At 38.2% G+C, this 11,415-nt stretch overlaps 1 pseudogene; it reads left to right on the top strand.

The window, feature by feature from the left end:
- Positions 1-5,971: 5,971 nt before the first annotated feature.
- Positions 5,972-10,548, top strand: LOC133751192 (SOSS complex subunit B2-like; annotated as a pseudogene).
- Positions 10,549-11,415: the final 867 nt, after the last annotated feature.

Raw genomic sequence — 11,415 nt, 5'->3', positions numbered from 1 at the left:
GAGAGCTCAATGTATTCTAGGATCCTGGCTTTTGACTGACATAGCCTCAACTTCTGTGGGCATTTGAGAACTGAACCAGCAGATTGGAAGTTCTATCTCCATCTCTCTGTCTCTCTCCCTCCTACGCTCCTTTACTTGTGGTCACTCTGTCTTCCAAATTCTCTCTCTCTCTCTCTCCATAGCTTTGCCTTTCAAATAAAATAAATCTTAAAAAAAGATCCGCTGAAGGCTAGGATATTTCTATAAAAAAACTTAGGTCACTCCAGATAATTTCTAGGCTTCTTTTCTGAACCTGTGAGTCTAAGGCTATAATATGAATAACTCTAAATTCCTTAGATTGTGCTTATTTTCTTCCAAGGGTTGGGTCTTTGGCCCCATTTGTTAAAAAGCATTTAATTTGAGATTAATTACAGCCTTCTGTGATAAGGCCATGTTGTTCAAGATTTGCAGTAGGAACTGATCAAGATAATTATTGAAATATATAAATATCAAGTGACAAACATTGGCATTTTAGCCTGCCTCATAAATTAGTCTTCTTAGTTGGTAGAAAGAATATAATTTTGAAATGGAATATTGGAAAATTAATGTTTTTATATTTATTGAATAATTATTTGAAGTATGTTTAATAAATTATTACTCAAAATATGATTAATAGAAGAGCAATGCATTATCCAGAAAAGGAAATTAATTTTTCACTCTAAATTCAACATAAATACATTTTAGTGACCATTCACCTAGAAGGCTAAATGTCAATTTTCCAAAAAGAAAAAAACAGATAATTCATTCTGCACTTAAAGTTTTTAATTTCTCTGAGGTATGGAAAAATGTCTATTAATAATTAGAATTACTACTAAAGGTGAGGGAATTGGATTCTCTCCAGTTTTATGGCTTTATGAGACCATAAAATCATTTGATTGATTTTGGTTTCTTTAAAAGTTCATAATACTCAAAGTGATTCATATCTATGGGGCATCTGCTGATTACATGGCCCATTATTTTTCATGGCAATATTACTATTTGTAATACAATATCACCTCTTCATTTACTATTCTGTTAGACATTGTATTAAAGATTTTTTTATATTGCGTCCTAACAATCATTTTAACCATTTTAAAATTTTAATAAAATTTTACAGACAAGAAAGGTGAATCTCAGAGAAATAAACTTATATTAGATTCTGTAGATAGTAAAGAACAGTAAAGACTGAAACTCATGTTCTTCAAGCTACACTTTGCTAAATTGATAGAATAGGTCAAAAGAAAACTTTTCAAAAGAATGAAATAATGTTTTAGACTTTGGATAGACAAATAGGCCTAGTACCTCTCCTAAACAAACTTCTCTGTATAAGCTTTGGGCAAGTACATGTTTTGCAAGGACACCAAACCAAGAGCATCCTTAGTAATATGAAGGTTTGAATAAGGCCTACATGAAAGCTATGGAGTCATCGGAGCATGGTGGACATTAATGCTTGATCTGTGAAGTTTCCTGTACACTACCTTCATCTCCTGCCCCTGTAAACAACTTATCTTTCCTTTTTTATGTGTGTTACTCATTTTTCATTTTCATTTTCTTCCCATTCAACCACTCACCTCCTGCTCTTACTTCTCTATAACTCCTTATGTTGGGAGAATATAATTAATAAAACCAGCCAATGGCTATTTACTTCCCTAATATTTAACTTCCTGGCTCTGCTCATTATCGTTCATCCAAACTGGTTTCCTTCTGGTATTTGAGTGTCCATAAACCAAACCTTGAACGTGCCCAAGACAGACAACAAACAGTGAAGGCTGCAGAGCAATTCTGAGCTCCTAAGAATGGAGAAGAGGGACAATTTAACAAAATTTGTGTGTATTGTTTATCATCCTGGGATGGAATAGATGTTTCCTCAAGTGCCTTTTGGGATAGATCAACAACAGAGCAGCTAATGGATCTGCATCTTCCCCAGCATGTAGGCACTGGGGAAACTTCACAGCCACGTAGTCGTAACCTCAGGTGAAACTGTGGTTTGGCAGAGTTAGAAAAATGAGCACTATGAAATTATTTTCTTTACAGAGGAAATAAAAATTGAATTACATTTTAGTTAAAATCAGAAAGATACATTTCACTAGGACTGAGTGATTGGCAAGAGAATGCAACAATTGTATGTGTTATATCTCTATTTCAGTAGCCTGAAATGTTTTCCAAAACAGACACTTAACCAATCCAAGAACTTAGTATGGAGCCTAGATCACAGTAAGAGTTCATTGGGCATTTTCAAAGTGATACAACAGCCAACTATAGGTTTTGGCTCCAAACTTACTATAGAATCATGGTTTTCAATCCTGCTTTTAGGGAAGGAAAAATTTCAAACCAAGTTTCACTCAGAATGGTAAAAGGCAGAGAAGAGTGAGGTAATTAGCTGGGGTAAAAGCAAACAGCTTAATGCAAATTGTGGTCTTTTTTCTATAAAAGTCAAATGAATTTATGTCTTTTCCCCAAATTACTTGCAGCTTTTCTTAAATAGGATACTTTTCAAATATATTTTATTAGATGATTTTTGCAAGGAAATTCCAAAAAGAAATTCTAATATATATAGTTGATGAAAGTGATTCAGAAACTTTCCAGAGAACTTGATTTTTGAAAACAGTTCAAAATCTGAGTTAAACTTGGAATTAATCTTCATCAGTGTCACTGTTTCTACATAGCAGGATTTTCATATATGAAGATTATTTTACAGTATTTTATTGACAAGAAAGTTATGTCTCAGGAAAGTAACAATTTTTATTATGCCTTCAATCCTTCCTTTGCCACATTTTTCCCTGAGAACAGGAAGACGTGGAAGATATTTTAATCATATTTGATTTGAAGAGTAGGAAAAAAAAATTCTAGTCATCAATTTCACAAACTATCCATAGTTCTATGTGCTTTATTTCCCATGAATGCATCATAAGGGATGTTCATAAACTGGTTCTTTTGGTAGTTATCTTTTCTAATAATATGTTTTCCATGACATGAATACTAGAAATTTCCCTCAAGATTTATATTTAGCCAATGGTGCTAATGAACATACAAGTGGTGTTCAAAAAGTTCATTGAAATTAGTGTTATGAAAAACTGCTCATTAATTTTAAAACGTTGAGGAACCTAAATAAATTTATAATTCATTTCCATTTCCAATGAACTTTTTTGGAACACAAACAAGACAGTAAGAGCTGTTATCTACTTCTTTGTACTTCACTCAGGATGGGGTGGGGTGGGGGGATTGCGGTATAGCAACTCTATGAATGTGACCAAAGCAGAGAAAGCACTTACTTTTTGTGACAATTGTGGAGCTCTGTCTAAATTAAAAACTCAACCTTCTCCCATTCAATCTCTTCAAAGCTACTTGCTATCCCATTTCCTCAGATTAAGAGTGATGAGAAACAGACCCAGGGGTTGTGAACTCTGCTGGGATGAAAGATGCCATGTGACTAAAATATTCTGTGATTAATGTACATTCATTTTGCTTTTGATAGCATTCAGTGTTGATTCAAGTTTCTGAGGTAATTAAAAAACCTGACGTGGTGAGTTACCACTATGTGTAGTTTGAACTGCCGTGATCTCTGGAATACTTCGGGCATCTATGATTTAAAGAGTTGGCTTGAAGTACACGACTTCAGCTATTTTGCTACTCTTATGCCAAAGTTCAGCTAATAGAGAACATTTGGTTTGAGCCTAAGAATACTTCTTTTTTTAAGGAATCTTTAGAAATGCATTAGGCAAAAACAAATGGAGACTAGCCACTTCCTGCCAAGGAGGTAACTCCAAGAGTCATCACATGACTGCAAGGAATGATTTAAGCCCTTACTTTGTGTGAAGTACAGAGCCCACCCTCCTGTGTGTGAGTTCCCTCCCAACTCCCTGTGAGAGCTTCCACTGTGCCTATTTCATTTTGGAATTCATAGGACCAATATTTGCTTTGCCATAAAATATTGTGAAAAAAAGGAAGGATGCATGTATTAGTAGGTATCTCATTTTATACGTTACCATTACTTTATGGTTTTCTTGCCTGCTATTTTGCAACATTATGTAGATGTGAGAAACTATCACTTATCATTTAGTGTTTAGTTTCTTATGTGAGGGATATTCAAAAAGTGCTTGCATTGATTTAAAAAAAAAATTGTGGCACAGTGCCAGCATTGTAGTACAGTGGGTTAAGCTGCTGCCTGCCACCCTGGTATCCCATATGAGTGGTACTTTAAATCCTGACTGCTCCACTTCTGATCCAGCTACCTGCTAGTGGCCTGGGAAAGCAGCAGAAGTTGGCCTGGGTATTTGGTCCCATATGGGAGTCCCAGACTTCAGGCTTTGGCATGGGCATTGCGAGCATTTTGGGAGACAAACTGATGGAAGAATTTCCTCTTTCCTCTTTCTGTAGCTCTGACTTTCAATAAACGTTTTTAAGAGTTACTGAGGCAGAGAGAGAGAGGGGAGGGAGGGAGGAAGGGAGGGAGAGGGAGACAGAGGGAGGGAGAGAGAGAAAGAGAAAGAGAGAGAGAGAGAGAGAGAGAGGTCTTCCATCCAATGGTTCACTCCCCAAATGGCCACGATGGCTGGAGCTGTTCTGATCCAAAACCAGGAGCTTCTTCCTGGTCTCCCACATGGATGCAGAGGCCCAAAGACTTGGGCCATCTTCTACTGCTTCCCCAGGCCACAGCAGAGAGCTGGATCAGAAGTGGAGCAGCTGAAACTTGAACTGGTAACTGGCGCCCATATGGGTTGCTGGCAATGCAAGCAGCAGCTTTACCAGCTACATCACAGCACCAGCCCCTTGATAAATAAATCATTAAAATAAACAATGTCCCAAAATAACTACCTTTCCATGCTATTTTCCATGAACTTTCTGAAGTATCTTCATATACCTCTGCTAATCCCTGCAACCCCCAAACACAGAATAGAAGCTATTTAATTCACGGTGAACTTATTTAAATAAATGAATATTGAATAGTCTCCGGATAAAACTATTTTTTAAACCATGTGAAGAGATAGTCAAGCACTAATACCACTTTTATACCATGTAGGATTTGTTTTTATTTATCTATTTTTATTTATTTGAAAGAATGACAGAGAAAGAGAGATCCTACATCTATGGTTTCACTCTTCAAATGTGTAAAACAGCCAGGAGTGGGCCATGTTGAAGGCAGAAGCCCGAAATTCCATCTGGGTCTCCCATTGGAGTGGCAGGAACCCAAGCACTTGCCCTATCACTGGCTGCCACACAGGGCTCATGTTAGCAGGAAGCTGAGTTGGTAATAGAAAGTGAATTTTAACCTAGACACTCTGACATGGGATGCCAGCATTCATTCCAAGTGTTATTTTAACCCCAGCATCAAACACTGCCCCCATGTGAATTGTTTTTTTTTACAGAAAGAGTGAAAGAGCTCCCATCCACTGGTTTACTCTTTTGAGTGCCGCTAACAGCTGATAGGTCAAAGCAGGGAGACACAAATTTGATCCATATTCCCTTGTGGGTGTCAGGAACCCAACTACGTAAGCCATCACCACTGACTCCCAGCGTCCTCATTAGCAGGAAGCCAGATGGTGGCGTTGAACTCAGGCACTCTGTAATGTGGGATGAGGATGTTCTAACCGGCATCTTAATTTCTAGGACAAAACCCATCCCAATCTCATGCTTTATAAATTTTAGTCACAGAAGAAGATAAGAAGGAATTCTGATGAGACAATTATACCATTTTTCTAAGACTCCACTATTATTCAATGTTTATTTATACATGGAAATCTTCATGTACATGGTCTGTTCTTTTTTAACAGTTCTGTCAAAATTTAACTAAAAATACCTTATTATTCCAATGTATGCTTGAAATTAAACGTCTTTGGAACTACTTGGTTCAAAATATAGGTTAAATTTAATTCTATCAAGAATTTCCTCAACATAATGTGTATCTAACAAAAAAATGTTTATATTTAAGATGTAGCATTTGGTAAGGTTTGACATGTGTATGTACACTGGAAAACATCAACACAATCAAGGTATTGAACATGCTTTCACATCTCCAAAGTCTCCTCTTATCCCTTTGCAATACTTTCATCCCTCATTGTCCTGAGATTCCCCATATTAGGCAGGCAAAGACATGGTTTCAATCACTTTAAATTAGCTTGCATTTCTAAGACTGTTATGTAAATGGAAACAAATAATCTAGCTAGAAGTATATTAAATTTACTGTACTCAAATATTTTGTTTTCAGAAATTTTCTTCATTGCTTTCTTGTTCTTCTCTTCTGATCATTATGCCATGTTACCTATTCACTTTGTCTTATTTATTTATTATTTGAAAGGCAGAAAGAAGAGTTAGGGACAAAGACAGATATCTGCGGATGCACCCCATCAAATTTCTACAAGTTGAAATTGGGCCAAGCTAAGTCAAGGAGCCAATACCTCTATCAGAGTTTCCCACATGGGAGGCAGAGGCCCAAGCGCCCGAGCCATTGCCTGCTGCCTCCTCAAGTGTATTAAAGCAGAAGCTGAAATGGGATGCAGAGCCAGGATTCAAACCCAGCCACTGCAATGCAAAACGTGTTCATACCAAGCATTGTCTCCTATGCAAAATGTCCACCATTTCCATTTATTTTGACTTTCATTCTTTCTGGATGATTGCTTTCTTAAGATGTAAATTAAGGTAATTGAGATTAATTTTTTTAGCCTAGACTCTACTGCTACAAATTTCCCTCAATGTGCTACTTTAACCGCTTCTTAGATTTTGATATCTGATGTTTTCAGTTTCATTTAGCTCAAATATTTTATAATTTTATTTTTTATTTCTTCATTGTCTTGTGGATTATTTAGAGGTTTTACTCAGTTTCTGAATATTTGAGCATTCTCAAGATAGATTTCTGTTCTTAATTTCTAGTTTAATTCAATGAAGTCAGTGAACATACTTTGCATTTTTGGAATTATTATAAATTTATCTAGGTTGTTTTTAGCCTACAATATGTATTAACTATGTAAACGATTCTTGCATATATGGAATCAGCACTGTAGTGTACTGGATAAAACTGCTGCTTACATTGGCGGCATCTCATAGGGGTGCTAGTTAGAGTCCAGGCTGCTCCACTTCTGATCCAGTCCCCTGCTAATGCACCTGGGAAAGCATCAGAAGATGGCTCCAGTACTTGGACTGCTGCACCAATGTGGGAGACCTGGATGAAGCTTCTGGCTTCTGGATTTGGACTGGCCCAGCCCTTGCTATTGTGGCCATTTGAGGAGTGAACCAATAGATGGAATACCTCCCTTCCTCCCAGTACCCTCCTCTCCAACTCCGCTCTGCTTCTGCCTCTCCATCTCTATAACTCTGCATTCCAAATAAATAAATAAATAAGTAAATAAATAAATAAATCTTTTTTAAAAGAATGATGCTGTTGCTTTGTGTAGCGTTCTATAAAAGCCATTAAATAATTTTGATTGTTAGCATCATCTGTCTTCTTTGCACTTACTGATTTTCTACGTACACATTCTATCAGTTATTGACAAATTTTGCATTTGCATTCCATCTCTTTTAGTGTTGTGATTTTTTATCATACATTTTGAAACTATTTGTATGTCTCTTGATTATTTGATTCCTTTGTTTTCATAAATAGGGCTTTTCATATTTCTTTTCAATTTCTTGTCCTTAAAATTACTGTAAAGTGAAAACATGTACTTTTCCTTCTCTTATACAGTCAGCTCTCAATATAGAATGTGTTTAGTCACCAAAACACAGGTCCAGTTTTCTCCATGCCACCAGCAATACTCCATATGCCAATCACAAGTCTGGGCTCCTGGAATTTCTGATGACCAGCTATAAACTGGAGATTCCCATAACCTCTCCTTGTGTTTAGTCATTTACTAGAGCAATCCACCTAACTTAGGAAAGTTCTTGACTTACACCACCAGCTTATTCTAAAGGATGTAAAAAGGATACTGATGAGTTGACAGATGAAGAGATACATAAGGTAAGTTGTGAGAAATACTGATATTCCTGTAAACATTACTAAATTCTCTCCTGTGACACAATAATTTGGGAAGAGTTATCCTTCAGAAATTTTTCTGTCAGCATGGTTTGGTGGAATCAGATCAATCCTTACTCTTAGGTTACATTTTTCTCTGCTCATGAGGCTATACTATTCTCAGTATTCTCATTAATGCCTTTTACTTTGTGGTATATTCCTCCCTCAACCTGATAAAAACAGACTATCCATTTGATATCTATGTCTTTGTCCTTATTTCTTTTTTAAGAGACTTATTCATTTGACAGAGTTACAGAGAGAGAAGGGAGAAGAGAGAGAGAGAGAGATCCTTCATCTGCTGGTTCTCTCCCCAGATGATCTCAATGGCCTGGGCTGGGCCAAGCTGAAGCCAGAATCTAGGAACTTCATCCAAGTCTCCCACTTGGATGGCAGCGTCCCAAACAATTTGACAATCTTCTGCTGTTTGTCCTAGGCCATTAGTAGGGAGCTGGATCAGAAGTGGAGCAGCTGGGACTTGAACCAGCACCCAAATGGGATGCTGGCACTACAGTGTAGTGGGATGCTCCCACTACAATAATTCTTGAGAGCTGTCTTGTGCATCAGTATCCTTGCAACATCCTGCACTGTCATTTCTTATTGCATTGACTTTACAGGATTCAAAATTTAGATAGCTGTTAGATTCTCTCCTCTTCCTCTTCCCCCTCCTTCTCTCTCACTCTCTCTCTCTCTCCCTCTCTCTGTGTGTGTGTATGTATGTGTTTCCTCTCATTTGGTGTGACTCTGTGATGCATGTCAGACACACACATTGCTAATTTTTCCTTCTATCAGAAATCATTGTCTCTCTGGTTTTTGTCACATGCCTGAAAACCATTGCTTCATACTTACTTTCTTTCATTTTAGTTTTTTCATGCAGGGAGGTAAATCTGTTCCTCAATTCTCCTTCATGGTTGGATATGTAAATCTAACTGCTTTTTAGGATTAGAAACACAATTCTGAAGGATAATTCACCACAAAATACATATTAAATTATATTTATCAACTTGTTATAATACTAGATGTTCATTCCAATAGAGAATAGAGAATAAAATCCATAAATCCCTAATTTCTATCCAGAGATATGTGAGTTGTTATGAAAACAAACTATTTTAAAGCATGGTTACTACTTTCAAGTAGCTTGTAATATCTACAAGAATATAGATAACAAATAGTTTTTATAAAATCTTTATAAGTGAGTCATTCACTTACAAATCATAACCTAAACATGAATCAGCAGCACCAACTATGTGTTAGTTCAACCTTTAAAGCTGCATATCTTGGGGGCTGGTGCTGTGGTGTAGCAGGTTAACACCCTGGCCTGGCACGCCAGCATCCCATATGGGTCCCTGCTGCTCTATTTCCGACCCAGCTCTCTGCTATGGCCTGGGAAAGCAGTAGAAGATGGCCAAGTCCTTGGGCCCCTGCACCCGTGTGGGAGACCCACAGGAAGCTCCTGGCTCCTGGCTTTTGATCTGGATCAGCGCAGCTCCGGCTGTTGTGGCCAATTGGGGAGTGAACCAGCAGATAGAAGACCTCTCTCTCTGCCACTCCTCTCTCTATGTAACTCTGACTTTCAAATAAATAAATAAATTTTTTAAAAAAAGCTACATATCTCTAGAAGACATTTCTAGAAGGCTAGGAAATTTATAAATGTGAAAAATAATGTACTACAGATTTAATATTTTGTCCCCCAATATTTATATTTTGAAATCTTAAATCCCCGTTTCACATATTAAGAGTTTGAGTCCGAGGTAAGTGGGGTCCGCAGCCCTCCCCACCACCCTCTGGGCACCCTAGGGTGAGGAGAGGGGGTGCCACAGCTCCCCCATGGCTCCCTCTCCCCGCCTTCTCCACACAGGTGGCCCCAGTGTCTTCCTTCTGGGCTCAAATCCTACCTGTGGCCAGAACCTGGTGTGTTGTATGAAAACTGCAGAGGAGGAGTGAGAGGCCCCTCTGGTTGACCTCATTCTCTACCACACTCCTTACCCCTTTTGATTTTTAAATCCTCACAGGACGCATGACCAAAACCAAAGATGACCATGAAGTCAGGTCGTGCAAAGTAGCAGATAAAATGGGTGGCATCACTGTTTCCGTGTGGGATGAGATTGGAGGTCTCCTACAGCCAGGGGATATAATTCAGTTGACCAGAGGGTATGCATCCATGTGGAAAGGATGTCTGACACTTTATACTGGAAGGGGTGGTGAACTTCAAAAAATTGGGGAGTTTTGTATGGTTTATTCAGAAGTGCCAAATTTCAGTGAACCCAATTCAGATTATCGAGGATAGCAGAACAAAGGGGCACACAGTGAACAGAAGAATAATTCCATGAATAGTAATATGGGTACAGGTACATTTGGACCAGTGGGAAATGGTATTCAACCTGGCCCTGAGTCATGGGGATACCAGTTTTCATACGCTGGTAGAAGCAATGGTGGGGACCTATAAATCCACAGCTGCCAGGAACAGCCAATAACCAGTCATGACCACAATAAGTAATGGCAGGGACCCTCAGAGAGCCTTTAAAGAATGACCTATGCCAAATACTCACATGTAGTTCTTAAGCTACATGTTCTACTTGAACATTTACTGCACTTTTATTTATTGTTAACTGTGAAAACTATGTAGTTTTGTTTCCTTTTCCATTTTTGGTTTGTTAAGAAGAGTGATTTGTTTTTATAGCAAAACTGTTAAGCTGCTCAAGTCTTCTGTTGAAGAATGGGAACATTCTGAAAATTAGGGGCATTTATTTTTAGAACAAAAATGCTGGCTATAGGGGTTGGCGTTGTGGTGCAGCGGGTTAAGACATGGCCTGCAGTGCTGGCATCCCATATGGACGTCAGTCCGAGTCCAGGCTGCTCCTCTTCTGATCCAGCTTTCTGCTATGGCCTGGGAAAGCAGGACAAGGTGGCCAAGTCCTTGGGCCCCTGCACCCGTGTAGGAGACCTGGAAGAAGCTCCTGGCTCCTGGCTCCTGGCTTTGGATCAGCACAGCTCTGGCTGTAACCGTCATTTGGGGAGTGAACCAGTGGCTGGAAGACCTCTCTCTCTCTCTCCCCCTCTTTCTGGCTCTACCTCTCTCTGTAACTCTGACTTTCAAATAAATCTAAAAACAAAAAATGTTTCGCTATCCTCTAAACAACCTGCACCCATTTCATTGGTGAGTTACTTAAGACATCAGTTTTATAGCCTCTATGAGTCTATCATCTGAATAAATTTTGTAATATTAACGTAAGGCTCAGTGGGAGATGTTGTCTGTCTCACATTCAGATAATTGCCAACTAAAGGAATGACTACCAAAAAAAACAAAAAAACAAACAAACAAACAAACAAACAAAAAAAAACCAAAAGAAAACCAACCAAACAAACAAACAAAAAACACCAGAACAAAAAGACAAAAC

This window comes from Lepus europaeus, chromosome 22, assembly GCF_033115175.1.
Source record: "Lepus europaeus isolate LE1 chromosome 22, mLepTim1.pri, whole genome shotgun sequence".
Lineage (NCBI taxonomy): Eukaryota > Metazoa > Chordata > Mammalia > Lagomorpha > Leporidae > Lepus > Lepus europaeus.
Note: the sequence above shows the minus strand (reverse complement) of the source record. Positions and strands in the feature narration are given on the sequence as shown.